The following is a 13,940-nucleotide window of genomic DNA, read 5'->3' on the forward strand; positions in this document are numbered from 1 at the left end:
TGTACAAAGGCCCAGAGGCACGAACACACTATAGGTTTGGGAATTGCAGGTAGTTTAGCGAGGCTGGAGTGTAGTGTGCATATGCAGAAGTGTGATGCAAAGTAGGGCGGGAAAGGTAGGTAGGGCCTTCCATAGTTGGGCTTTCTAAGCCGGGTTAAGGAGCTCAGGCTTGATCATTTCCACTGGTTCTCAGCATGAGCTACAATTTGGGAGCTTTGAAAAACACACTGATGGATGGGTCACTCCCCCAGAGATTTCTGATTTACTTGGTTTGGGGAACTGTCTAGCATCAGGATTTTCAAATACTCCCTAGGCAAGCCCCTAAGGTTGAGAACCACTGCCATAGGCATGGGGAGCCTCTAAAGAGATTGTCCTTTTAAGTGGATAATGACAAAATCTGATGTTTACTTTAGAGCAGCATCTCCCTAACTTGCCCAGAGACAATGATTACCTGAGATACATATTAACAATACAGATTCCTAGGCCCCTCTTTTGACCAGTGGAAGGATAATCAAAGGAAGGTCCTAGGAATCTTGTTTTTAACCTCAGTTCCAAGAGATCTTTACCCTTAAGCAAATTAGAGACCTTCTGGCAGTGCTTCTCAAACTTTAATGAGTTTAGGTATCATCTGGGATTGTTAATCTTGTTAAAAACACAGAGTCTATAATTCAGTAGATCTGGGGTTGGGCCTGAGATCGTGCTTTTCTGACAAGCTCCCACATAATGCCAATGCTGCTAGTCAAAGGACTGCACTTTAAATAACAAGGCTTACAAATCTGGAAGATGTGCAAGGGATGAATTGAAGATAATTAGACTGATGCGAGAGACAAATTAGGCTCGTAATTCTTCACATGGGGTAATTTTGCATCCTAATGGGACATTTGGCAATAACCAAAGACATTTTTGCAGTTTTGGTCATCATAGCTGGATGGAAGGGCTGCGCAGTGAGGGGCACTACTGATATCTAGTGGATAGAAGCCACGGATGGTGCTAAACATCCTACAATGCACAAAACAGCCCCCCACAACAAAGCATTATCTAGCCCAGGAGGTCAATACGGCCAATCCCGGAAGTAAGTGAACACCTTGGCAAGAAGTATATGCATTTTAAGATACTGGTAGTGGGGACAGAAGAACCACAGAGGGTCACCTAACCCTGGGCCTGTATGGCGTCCATGTCAGGGGTGGCTTCATAAGGAAGACGACTTTCCAAAAAGGATTAATGGTGATAGGTGGGGTAACTAATACACAAGTGAGATTATGTGGCATCAATGACAGACCCTTAATATATTAAGAGCAGAAAATACTCCTGAGGTTTTGGATCCTACATCTAGGCAGTGGTTCTGTCAAATTCCCCATTGGTAAGATTCACCTTTGAGGGCTTATTCACCAAAGAGATTCACTAGTATGTCACACAAACAGTTTTGTTAAGTAGCCCAAGAGGTTCTTACCAGGGAAGTTTGGGAAGTACTTGTCTAGAGTCGAGCCAAGGAGTATGGACATCCAGGTTCAAATATCCTCCCTGACACTACCACCAAACCAAGTAGGACTTCACTATTCACTTACTTCAGGTAAGTCATCAGCACTTCAGGAAATAATTGATTAATTGTGGAAAATAATGTCCTTGTAGAAAAATTAGAATAGAAGCAAAGAATAACAACTATATTCCCACCACTCAGAGGCCACCTTACATTTTTTTAAACTTTATTATTACAATTATTTTTCACACGAAGCAAATTGCAAATCTTAAATTGTATACTATGATGATTTTTTTCCAGCTTTCCTGAGGTAGAATTTACATAGAATAAAATGCACCCATTTTAAGTGTAGAGTTGGGTGAATTTTAGTTATTGTATATAGTTATGCAACTACCACCACAATCCATAGATAGAACATTTCCATCACTTTAAAAAGTTTACTTGTTGGGGCAGCCGAATGGCTCAGTTGGTTAGAGCACGAGCTCTGAACAACAGCGTTACGGGTTCGAGTTCCACATGGGCCATTGGGCTGCGCCCTCCACAACTAGATTGAAGAAACGAGCTGCCGCTGAGCTGTCAGAGAGGCGGCAGGTTGGCTCAGTTGGGTAGAGTGCGAGCTCTCAACAACAAGGTTGCTGGTTCAATTCCCACATGGGCCAGCGAGCTGTGCCCCCTGCAATTAAACATAGAAAAGGGCGACTGGACTTGGAGCTGAGCTGCACCCTCCACTAGATTGAAGGACAGCAACTTGGAAGTGATGGGCCCTGGAGAAACACAGTTCCCAATATTCCCCAATTAAAAAAAAAAAAGTTTACTTGTGCCCTTGCATCTTCTTCCCCGCCTTCCTCACATGCTCCCACCACACACCCAGGCGACTATTGGTCTGCTTTTTGTCACTATACTTTTATCTTTTCTAGAATTTCATATAAATGTATGTAGTCTTTTGTATTTGAGTTCTGCCACTTTCTATGTTTTTGAGATGTATTCATGTTGTATGTGTAAATATCTTTTTAATTGCTGACCAATTTTCCATACTATGGGTATACCACAATTTTTATTCACCTGTTGATGGACATTTGGGTTGTTTCCACTTTTGGTCTATTAATAATTATGAACATTTGCATGCAAGTCTCTGAACATATATTTTTATTTCTCTTTTATTCCCTTATGATTTGGGTTGCTAGGCCAAAGGTAAGTATATGTTTAATTTCATAAGACCTTGCCGTATCTTTTTTCAGTGTGTTACTGGAAAAAAGCGTTCTTGGTACTTAAATGTCACAGGAAGGAATTCGAATACGGACCAGGTAATCAATACAAAGCCAAGCAGGCAGAGGATTTATTAAAAGAAAGGAAACAGTATAGTACACTCTCAAGATGGCATGAGAGTGGGCAGGTCCAGAAGAAGGGCAACTGTGCCCCAAGAACAAAGAGGCGTAGGGTTTTATTAGAATGAGAGTATGCAATATTCAAATTTAGAGGTGGAGTCGCGGGTGTTCCCAGGAGGGTCCTTGCTGACTACTATTTCCCATCAGGAAGTGAGTGTCCCTTGTTCTTATTTGGCCCTTGTTGGAACTGATGACTCCGAATGGAGATTTTGCCCTGCCTGCAATGCTGATAGTGTTATAGTCCATTATGGTTAACTACAGCCTTTTTAAAAGAATGATCTCATCGCCTCTTTCCCGTACTTACTCCTTCCCGGCCTCCCAGCTCTCACCCCGTGTGGCCCTGATCTTTCTGCCTACCTTAACAAGTGGACCATTTCACAGTCCCACAGCAGCGTGGAAGAGTTCCATTGGCTCCACATCAGAGCCACCTTTTGATTTGAATCTTCCTGGACTTTTTTCAATGCATATTATGGTTTTTTTAAAAGTAAAAATGGATCATATGTATCATGTAATATATCAGAATCATCCTTGCAATGTCTAAATTATACTTCTATGACAATTCTAGTGCTTCTGTTCTGATGTATGAATGTACCGTTATTTATGCTATTTTATCAACAAAGAAAGATTAAAAGCGTTTGGGATGTTTTTTGTTTTTTTTCTTGGTTGAATTTGTTTCCAACAATGGCATTTGGAATGAATTATTTAGTGAGTCTAACATTTGCAAAGAATCAGGCATTATGTATAACATTGTGATGCAGGGTTGTTAAAATACCAAAGACATTCATCACAACGCAGGCTCCCTTACTTCATTTGCGTCTCTGCTCTAATGTCAGGTGACAGCACTTCTTAAACCAATCCAACCTTCTTATACTCTTAGCTCGTTTTATTTTTCTTTCCAGCACTTCTGCTCTACTCATGTATCATCTGCATTCATCACTAGTAATTTAGTAATTGCATATAGTTGACCATAGATACTTCACATGTATTTATACACTCCATGTACGAAGTGGGACTTTTTTTCCTCTGTAGTTTTCTCAGTGTGTAGAATGATGCACTAAAGGAAGTATAGGCTTGACAGTTGAATTAATGAGTTGAAGGAGACTTAGAGATGCTTTTTTATAATAATTATGTCTCAAAAGTATTGATCATTTTCTATGTGCCAGACTCAATTTTCATGAAACCCTACAATAAAACTATTTTAAAGAAGAGGAAATTAAAGCTAGAGATTTTAAGTGACTTGCCCAAGGTCTCACATTCCACAGCCCAATTTTTTTCTTTAATTAAATGAAGTTGGGGTTTTTGTGTGATAACATACATATAACATAAAATTTACCATTTAACCATTTTTAAGTATATAGTTCAGTGGCATTAACTCTATTCATATTGCTGTGTAACCGATCTCCAGAATGTTTTCCGCTTGCAGAACTGAACCTTTGTACCCATTAAAGACCAGTTCTCTTTTTCCCCCTTCCTCCAGCCCCTGGCAACCACCAGTCTACTTTATCTATATATGAGTTTGACTACACTTGATACTCACATAAGTGGAATCATACAGTATTTCTCCTTTTGTGACTGACTGATATCACTTAGCATAATAACAAGTTTCATTCACGTTGTAACATGTCAGAATTTCCTTAAGTCTGACTAATAAATACTCCATTGTGGATGTGTGTTTGTGTGATACCAGACAAGTGAGTAAGCCCTCCTCACCCCCGAAAAACTTTTAAGTTTCCCTTTCCTTAAGTTTCCTTTCCCTAGGTTTCTTAGCTCACTAGTTCCTGATCTTAATCACTTTCCAAATCAGCTTTTTCATCTTAAACAGAAGATTGTTCCTAGCCTGAATCACAGGAAGTCTTCTGCCCCCTGATCCAGGCCATTCCAGGACCAGCTCCTGGGTGAATACCGCCACCTGAATGACCAGATTAACCAAAGGAAAAGACCACAGGCTCCACGAAGCTAAACAGAATTTCTATCACACAGCCACCTTGCGTCGATGGCTTTGGGTCCTGCATCTTAGGCCAACACTTTTAACTCTGTTTAACCAAACTCTATTTTTCCTCATTTAGGGGCCTTGGAAGTACAGATGATACCCCAGCAAGATTACCAGTCCCAACCAAAGAAGCCAACACGGCCTTTCAAGTAGATCTCGATCTTCCAGGTGGATCTTGAGGCCCTTTCATCTGAGATCAGAGAGAGTGAGAGTTCTGTGAGTCCCCCAATAGTTAGGGACAGCTCTACGCCCCTGCCCAGCTGGTTGCAGATACAGAAGAAAAGACCCCCTGTCCCTCAACTTCCCATAGAAATTTGATGGGGATCATGTCTCTTAAGGGGAAAACAAGACAGGCAGTTAGATAGGGATCGGGTCTCTGCATTCTTGCACGTCCACCCACACAACCCACAGAATGTGACCGCCCAAAAGACCTCCCCTCTCCACCCAAAACTTCCCCTTTTCACTGTTATTATCTACCCCTACTAGGAAACAAATGGGTACAAAATACCCAACTAGATTAGACCAGTCACTCACACCTGCGCAGTGAAAGCCACAACGACCTTCATTTCACTTCTTGCATATAATGGGCCTCATTATACTATCTTTATAATATCATACATATGATCGGAATTTCATTAATATCTTTATAACAGACATTTCTGGGAAAGAACATGCGCAGTCTAAAAAGATGAGGTAATAGCCTCTTGTCAATCACAGGTGTCGATCAAGTGGTCTCATACCTGGAAAGGAACAGCCCATTCTAGAGCAAAAAGGGATAAAAACTCCAAGTCCTCGCCAGTCAGCGCCTCTTAGCTTTGCCTTTGCTCAGGGACTGCTCCAATCCCTTTGGAGTGTACTATCTCTTCTAATAAACTACTTTTTCACCACTTTATTTTTCACCACTTTATTTCCGTGTTTCGTTCAAGTCTTTGCTCGAGACACCAAGAACCTGGACATCACACGAGAAGGGACCATCCTTCAGTTTTATATATAAATACATACATAGATATAGAGATATAGATATAGATATAGATATAGATATAGATATAGATATAGATATGTATACACACACACACATCCCATTCATCCATAGATGATGGCAGCCCAATCTTTAATCTGTAACCACGTCTTTTTTTTTTTTTAATTCTATTGGAGAATATTGGGGAACAGTGTTTCTCCAAGGCCCATTAGCTCCGGGTCGTCCTTCAATCCAGTTGCGGAGGGCACAGCTCAGCTCCAAGTCCAGTCACCGTTTTCAATCTTTAGTTGCAGGGGGCGCAGCCCACCATCCCAAGAAGGAATTGAACTGGCAACCTTGTGGAGAGCTCGCATTCTAACCAATTGAGCCATCCGGCTGCCCCCTCTACCATGTCTTTTGATAACAGTCTTGGTGTGATTCAGATGTACATAAATATCCCAGGCTTATTCTGGTAAGTCCCTGGCTGTCTACTTCCTCAAGCTTCTCTGTCCCTTTGCCTTGGGGAACATTCTCATTTATCGTTTCTACTTTGGAGCCGATCTTCCCACGCCACCTCCCATCACACACAGAAACTCAGCTTGTTGAAAGATTTCCGTGTTCCAATGACAATCTTCTTTCGCCCTTTATTCAATCCTCCTCTTCCAAACCCTCTGTGAAATTGTAAGGGTAACACTGTAAAGATTTTTTTCTTTGCTCCCCTCTCTTCCAGCCAAACCTTAATGACTCTGTTTACTGTACATTTCCTATGCATACCAGTTTCAATGATTCTATTTACTTTAGGCCAAGACCCCACCCACCCACCCTTTTTCTTTGTTCTGCCTCTTAGGTGCCTATAAAACTTTTTGGCCATGCTGGGGGGAAGGAGGGAGAATGGCCTTTGGAGAGGAGTCTGCCTTCCTCCCAGAATACCGGCATGTTGAATAAACCTGCCTTTTCTTTCCACCAGCCTTGTCTCTCGATTTTTGGCTTTCGTGCAGCAAGCAGCCGGACTTTTAGCACGGTAACAAAATGTGAAATAAAATGGAGTCACTTAAGGGGCTTTAAAACGGGGCTGGGAGGCCATTAAAGACGTGGCACTTATGCACATCCTCACCAGAAGAAACATAACCTTTGACCCCAGGCAAAAGCATAAATATTCCAGAACAAGAACATCTGCCACCTGTCACAGAGACGGACTTTTACTTAGAGATAGCCCCAACAACCATTTCTGTTTAGAGCCAGCACCAATTGAAATCCTTTGTGAATGACTCATGCAAACTTCCCCTTTTTGTCTTTAAAAATGTCTGGCTTTTGTTCCCAAAAAGGACATTGTTTGGATTATGTGCTCTGATGGCTGTTCCTTTTAACAACACATAAACACTTTTCTTTGCGTGATTTTTGCCTCCTGACAATTTAGGTTAACACCTCTCTCTAGTTGCCTCCTGGGAACCTCTCACATCCTTCACCTTGGCTGTACCTTCCATAAACTTGCCCCTTTTGAAGGCTTAGCACCAGCTTCTACCAGTGTTCTGAGGATTCGGTGCCACCTTAACTATTTCCCCAAAGAAAGGGTCTTATCCCCAAGGAACACTGCTCTCCTCAGAATCTAGGCGAGTTTCCTACAATACTCAGAAGACACTGGATTGGTGAAGTTCACTTCCCTGCAGCCACCTCAAATTTAAATAACACATCTCTTTCATAGGGATAAGTGAGGTTTTCAGTTATGCAAATACAACTCCAAAGGCAAATCCTTCAGTCCCACCCAGGTTACGGGGCTTTAAGCTCCAACTTTATAGAAGTTCTGAAACTATTTTCCTTGTTAATCACAGTGATTAACAAGTTTCAAGCATCGGATGGCCTTCAGACCTTCTCTGTGAGGTGAGGGTCAAGTTTTTAAATAAGAAGTCTCGCTATGTAAATAAGATATTTAACTTTGAGGAAGGAATGTGAAAAAAAAAAATGATGGAAGGCTCCTGTTGATACAGGTTAGCTAGCAAGTCCCTAGGTAGACAGGGAGGTCCCTGGTGGAATAAACAAAGACAGCCATATCCTAAAACTCCAGGTTTTGAAATCACTCCTTCCCTCCAGGACATAATGTAACAAGGCCTTGAGGTTAATCATAAAATTCCTTTTGGTCTGACCAACGGAGCTGATCTGATAGATAAGAGTGGGTTACTTTGCTAATTCCTTTAGGATGGGCAAGCAGAACAAACCTGTTAGACGAATCTCATTAGAAGGCGCCAGTTCCCTTCTTCAAACAGCTCCCCTTCCCCAAGCAGGCAAGGGAAGGTAAGAGCTAAAAAAGTAAGAGCTTTTGCCTCAGTCATGGGGCCACTCCCATTCGGGACACCCTTCCGCTCTGAAGCTTTGACTCTTTGCTTTCAATACTCTATCTATCCTCTTTTTAAAACTCTTCGCCTCTCCTGGGTCCGTGTTTCCATTCTTCGGTCTCATGAGACACAATTCCAGCCTACACCCAGAAACTGCCGGCAGATCCAACATCATCTACATCATCTGGGGACTCACAGGAAAATATTCCTCCATCCCTGTTACACTTAAATTAACATGTATTTTGTCCATCGTGATAGCACACTTAGACAAGTATGTGTGAGACTTTATTTTGCATGATATCTAATAGCACAGGGGTTCTTGGTAATCACCAAGTAACTCCATGGCCATCAAAAGCCTGGGGCATGAAGATTGGGAAACTACGTCAAAATGTCCAACCTTAGGCCATCAACACAGGAGTGGATGTCACATAGTACAGATATGTTGGCCGTGTGTATTAGTCTGCTAGGGCTGCCATAACAAAATACTGAAAGTGGAGGGCACCAAGTCCGGGGCTCACGCTGCCTGCGCCGCTCAGCAAATAGACTGGCACAACAGTTGGGCTATAGGATAAGTGTTTGTCAGAGCACCGGTGATCAAGAAGGCAGCAGGTTAACACCTTCAAAACTGCCTTCATAACCGGAAGTCAAGGGAGTCTGGGGCTCATGCTGCCTGCCCTACTCAGCCAATAGACCCTGTCATGGAGGGTGCCATGCGGGGTCTCAGCTCCTGCTCCCCACATAAGAATTCAGGATACTGTAAGGCCAAAAAGGAACACCAACAGAGCCATAGATAGGGGAGTCATACCACTGTAGTCCCGCTGGCGGCTGGGTTGGAGACACAAGAAGCAGGAGCCACAGGATCCGCAATCTGACCTCCGCTTCTCTGCCAACCAACCCACCTGCTAACTGCAATCCACGCTTGCTAGCTCAGCCACGGCAGTTACATCAGTGGCTAATGGCTAACTGGTAACAACTGATGGCCAACTAGTCACAGCAGATGGCCATCTACCACCCAAGCCAGCACCTTTCCACGTGAAGTCGAGAGTCTGGAAGCTGCTCTCCTGGCTCTGTCCCCACAGACCCACACAGGAGTTGGGTCATAGAGTGTTTATCAGATAATCACTGGTTTGAGAAGGCAGCGGGTAAACATCTCCAAAAACTGCCTTACATTCACAGACCAGCTTGGGGTATTTAAGGGAAAATCTGGTCACTCTCCCAGAGGCTGTATGACATCTCAGAAGTCTGTTTTCCTTTCATGATGCCCCCTCTTGTCATCATATCTCTTGTGGTGCCAGCATCCGGGAATGGTGGGGGAGTAACATGGAAAAATACTAAGCGATAGAGTTTGTAATTAGCAAGCACCTACAAGCTGATTCTCTGGGGCCAGGAGCCAAAACAGGGCAGGACACCCCGGGGACATTCTGAGCTCAAGCCATAGGGGTGTGATTTACTGTTTCACTATGGGCCAAATAGAGTGAAACCAGCCCGGATGGGGGGCAGGGCATCCCGGAGGCATGCTGAGTGTGTGTGTGGGGGGGACAGTGGGGCCCTGCTTCACCTTTACAGTCTCAGACCAGCTGAGGGTATTTGAAGGAAAATCAGGGCCTTCTTCCAGAGACTGCACGACGACGGTCCTGGGGGATTGTTCTTCTTCATGGTGCTTCGCTCTGTTGTCATAATTCTTTGGTGGCCTCAGCAAGCCAGTGACGGTGAGGGGAGTAGCCTGGGAAGAATGCTGGGCTATAGAGTTTGTGGTCAGCAAGCATACAGGCATTACTCATAAGGGGAATCTTCCAAGGCAAGGGACCAGGACAGGGGTGGAGCATTCCGGGGCATTCTGAGCTCAAGCCACAGGGGAAGATTTATTGTTCAACTATAGGTTAAGGAAAGGTGAGGCCGGGGACACAGGGAGACCTCTATTACGAAGTCCCAACCAGACCCCTGCTTCAATACCACAGGCTGGGTGGCTTAAACAACAGAAATTTATTTTCTCACAGTCTGGTGCTGGACATCCAAGATCAAGGTGCCAGCACAGTTGGTTTATGGTAAGACCTCTCTTCCCAACTTCCAGACGGCCACCTTCTTGCTGTGTCCTCACATGCCCTTTCCTCTATGTGTGCACAGGGAAAAGAAGAGATCTCTGGTGTGTCTTCTCATAAGGATACCAGTCCTACTTATGGATTACAGCCCTACTCATATGAACTCATTTTACCTTGATTATCTCTTTAAAGACCCTGTCTCCAAATACCATCATACTGGGGGCTAGGGCTCCAACATATAATTTGGTGAGGGTGGGGGACACAATTCAGTCAGTCCATAACACTGGGGTCCGCTCAGTAAGTGGCAAAGGATTTCTCAGAGAAAAGAATCTTTGTGAACTTGGCTGACGTTGGTATTCACTAGGGACAGTAGGGCATGAGTGATGAGGAATCAGACTAGATTGGACTGGATATAAGCGTAACTACAAGAAAAAAATCAGTCAGGTAACACTGGATATCTGAAGAGAGCCCCGTCAGATGTTGAAGTTCTGAAGTGTACCAGCGATATTTTCAGCTAGAAATGAGAGAAAATTCAAAACACATACACCAGGGACAATCCAACTCACACTGGCTTAAAAACTAATTTTCTTCTTCCTGATAACAAGACCTTGCCCTCTCACCCAAAGAGTCACATGTGATCTGATGGATTGAATACAATCCAAGCTCGTTGAAGTCATCCCCTTACAATTTTCTGTTGGAACTGGAGGAGCAGAGTCTTTCCTTCAGCTCGAGATGTGGAGCCGTGGAGCTGCTTGCAGCTTGTAGCCCTCATATTCCTACATGGTTTGTACTCTCGTTTACCTCGTCTCTTTGCGCTTTCTCCTTTACTCATTTTGCCCATCCACCCAGGCCTCCTTGCTGTTTCTCAACTCTGGGCGTGCTCTTGCTTCAGAGCCCTTGCATTGTAAACTGTAAACTTTCGAAGCCTTTGCTGTTTGTTCTCTTTGGAGTGGTTTTCCTCCAGATACTGCTGACTCCTTCATTTCCTTCAAGTTTCTGCTTAAATGTTACTTTCATAAAAGGCCTATTATGACCACCCTATCTGAAATTGTGACCCTTTTCCCCTCTACTCCTCTTTTTTAAAAAAATGTTGTCCATAGCACCAACTTCTAACATGTTTATTATTGTTAATTATATTATTATTCACTGCCAGTCTCCCCTCACTAGGATATAAGTTTCACTAGGGAAGGGATTTGTGTTTCTTTTGCTCATTGATGTGCCAGGCAAATTAGTAAGCACCCAGTAAATATTAATATTTATTGAATGAATGAATGTATTAATGACCAAATAAGCCCAACTAGTATAATACCCATCTAAGGAGGTTGTTAAAAGGATTAGAAATTATGGATATAAAATAAGGCACAAGTAGAATATCTGACTCATAGTAGGTTCTCAAATATGGTAGCTATTGTCATTTTGCAAGGTCTCCTTTTTTCAAAGACTTGCCAGACCTGGAGATAAGTTTCTATACCTATGAACAGAAAAAGACTTATGAGGAAAAAGAAAAAAAGAAAAAGACTTATGAGGCACATACCAGGAGGTGATCTTTGGACCTACATGTGCAGATACACACATTTCTTTCTTGAGCATTATTTGTAGGAGACAAGAAAATGAATTCTTAAAAAAAAAAAAATCAAATTCTTTTTTTTAAGAATTTTGGTTTGGCTTTGGAATTTGGGAAGATGGGAAAAAAGCATGTCTTGAGGAGGTTAGGTTCAGTAAAGGATGAAGAAGAAGTAAACGAAGGACCAGGGAATGGTGATAGCTGGCATTGAGAACCAACAGCACTGATTGAAGAGGAAGCTGTGGAAAGATGTGAAACCACAAAATTAATGCTGCCAGAAATAAAATTGTCTACCTCATCTGGGTGGTGGAAGGTAGTTGGGGAAGGGCAGAGAAGAATCGCTGGGAGTGTTCAAGGTTATTAAGCAACGGCCTTAAATGAATTGAATTCACAGTCTTCTAGTCCTAACATGGTGAGGTCAGAGGAGAGCTTAAGCATTCATTTCTATCAGTAGGACCAGAGAACAGGGCCTGTATCTAGTAGGTATTTGTTCCCAGGTTGGGGAGTGACTGGATGGATTAGGATCACCAGGACTGTATGTGGAATTAAATGAAGTGGAAAACTGGAAAGTGTTCAAGTTGTAGAGTCAGCTTTGACTCTTAATTCTGTCACTTACCAGCCGTGTGACCTTGAGCAAGTAATCAACCACGTTGTACAAATCTATGGCCCCTAGAAAGTAGGGGATTAGAGGGAAAATAATAAATATGGCATTAAATTATGATCTTTAACAAACAAAAACAAATAGAAAAGTAAAGTTCTCAAAAGCAATTGCTTTTGAGTAAACCCAGTTGATTAAACATAAAACCCTACTTCTATTACCTACTGCCCAGGAAACCTTGCTGTCAGGGCAGGCTTTCCTACGGGTCTTATGAACACAAGTTTTCAAACCAGCCATTTGCAAGTTCAAATATAAGTCTTTCATGCATATGCTATTTATGGTCTCTTGTTTTGGTTTCACAAATCTTGATAATTATCTTGTCTTTCCTCGAATTATTCTGGGGCTTAAGGGTGTGTTTTTGTAGGCCTGGCCCTTCTGTGCAGATAGAGGGCAAGCACACCTCTCTATACTTTCCCCCATGGGTCTATGGGACAAAGAAGCAATTTAAAAATTTGGGTTAATTAATATAAAATACTTTTATGTTGAAACTGCCATTAACAAGCAATTGATGGCAAGAACATGGATTTTGGAACCAGGCTAGATTGCCTGGGTTTGAATCCAGGTTTCATGACTTCCTTCATGAGTGACTTTAGGCAAGTTACTTATTTTTCTGTACCTCAGTTCTTACATCCTAATGTCGTGACACTTAAATGAATAAATATTTGTGAATCCCTTAGATCATTGCCTGGCACACAGCAAAGCTCTAAGTGTTTGCTAAGAACATTTTGCTTACCACTGGCCTACTTGTTCATACTGCTTGATAATTATCTGCCTCATTCATCCTTTATGCCCTAGATGGGTCTGTGGCTGGGTTGCTAGGAAGGTGTATTGGCTTTAGTAGTGGTAGTACTTTTACCAGTTAATTGCATGGACCGGGATTTATAGGGAAGTTTGGATACTGCCCCAGAGCGGTTAAAGTGAGGGGAGATGCCTGCCATTTTCACAGGCTGTTACCACCAGGTAGTGTTCCTTTCCTCTGGGCAGGGGGTTGGGATGGAGAGGGGGTTGAGGATTCTTTTGGAGAGAAGCTTGAAGTCAGCTCCTATATGGAAACCTGAAGATAGGCTAAGTATACACAGCTAGGCATCCTTGGGGCCCTCTCACTGCCCAGCAATACCGTAGAACTTGTAAAATGCAAGAAGACACTTTCACATCAGATTTGAAATCATTCCAAGTTCTTCCATTTCAGCTTCTTGACCATTTTTCTCTTACTTGGGGAGATGCTGGCAGCCTGATGGCCTTTTAGGTTTAAGTTTAGGGCATATGAAACACAAGTAAATCTGGGGTACTCGTTTGGAGGAAGGTACCCTTACTTCACCATAAGAGCCCCTGCTCCCGGTGGTGGATGGACGTCCACGGGTTCTGAGAACACTCTTTCCTCGCTCTCGCCCTTATTAGCACCACCCTTTGTTCTGCTGCTCGCTGATCAGTGTCGGGTAAACGCCGGGGCCAGATTTAGGACCATTGGACTGTCATTGCGCCTGCGCAGGGGCCAGGTGCCTTTAGTGGCTAAATAGTCTGGCCCCAAGGTCTGAGCGG

Source organism: Rhinolophus sinicus, linkage group LG13 (genome assembly GCF_036562045.2).
Source record: "Rhinolophus sinicus isolate RSC01 linkage group LG13, ASM3656204v1, whole genome shotgun sequence".
In the NCBI taxonomy this organism is placed as follows: domain Eukaryota; kingdom Metazoa; phylum Chordata; class Mammalia; order Chiroptera; family Rhinolophidae; genus Rhinolophus; species Rhinolophus sinicus.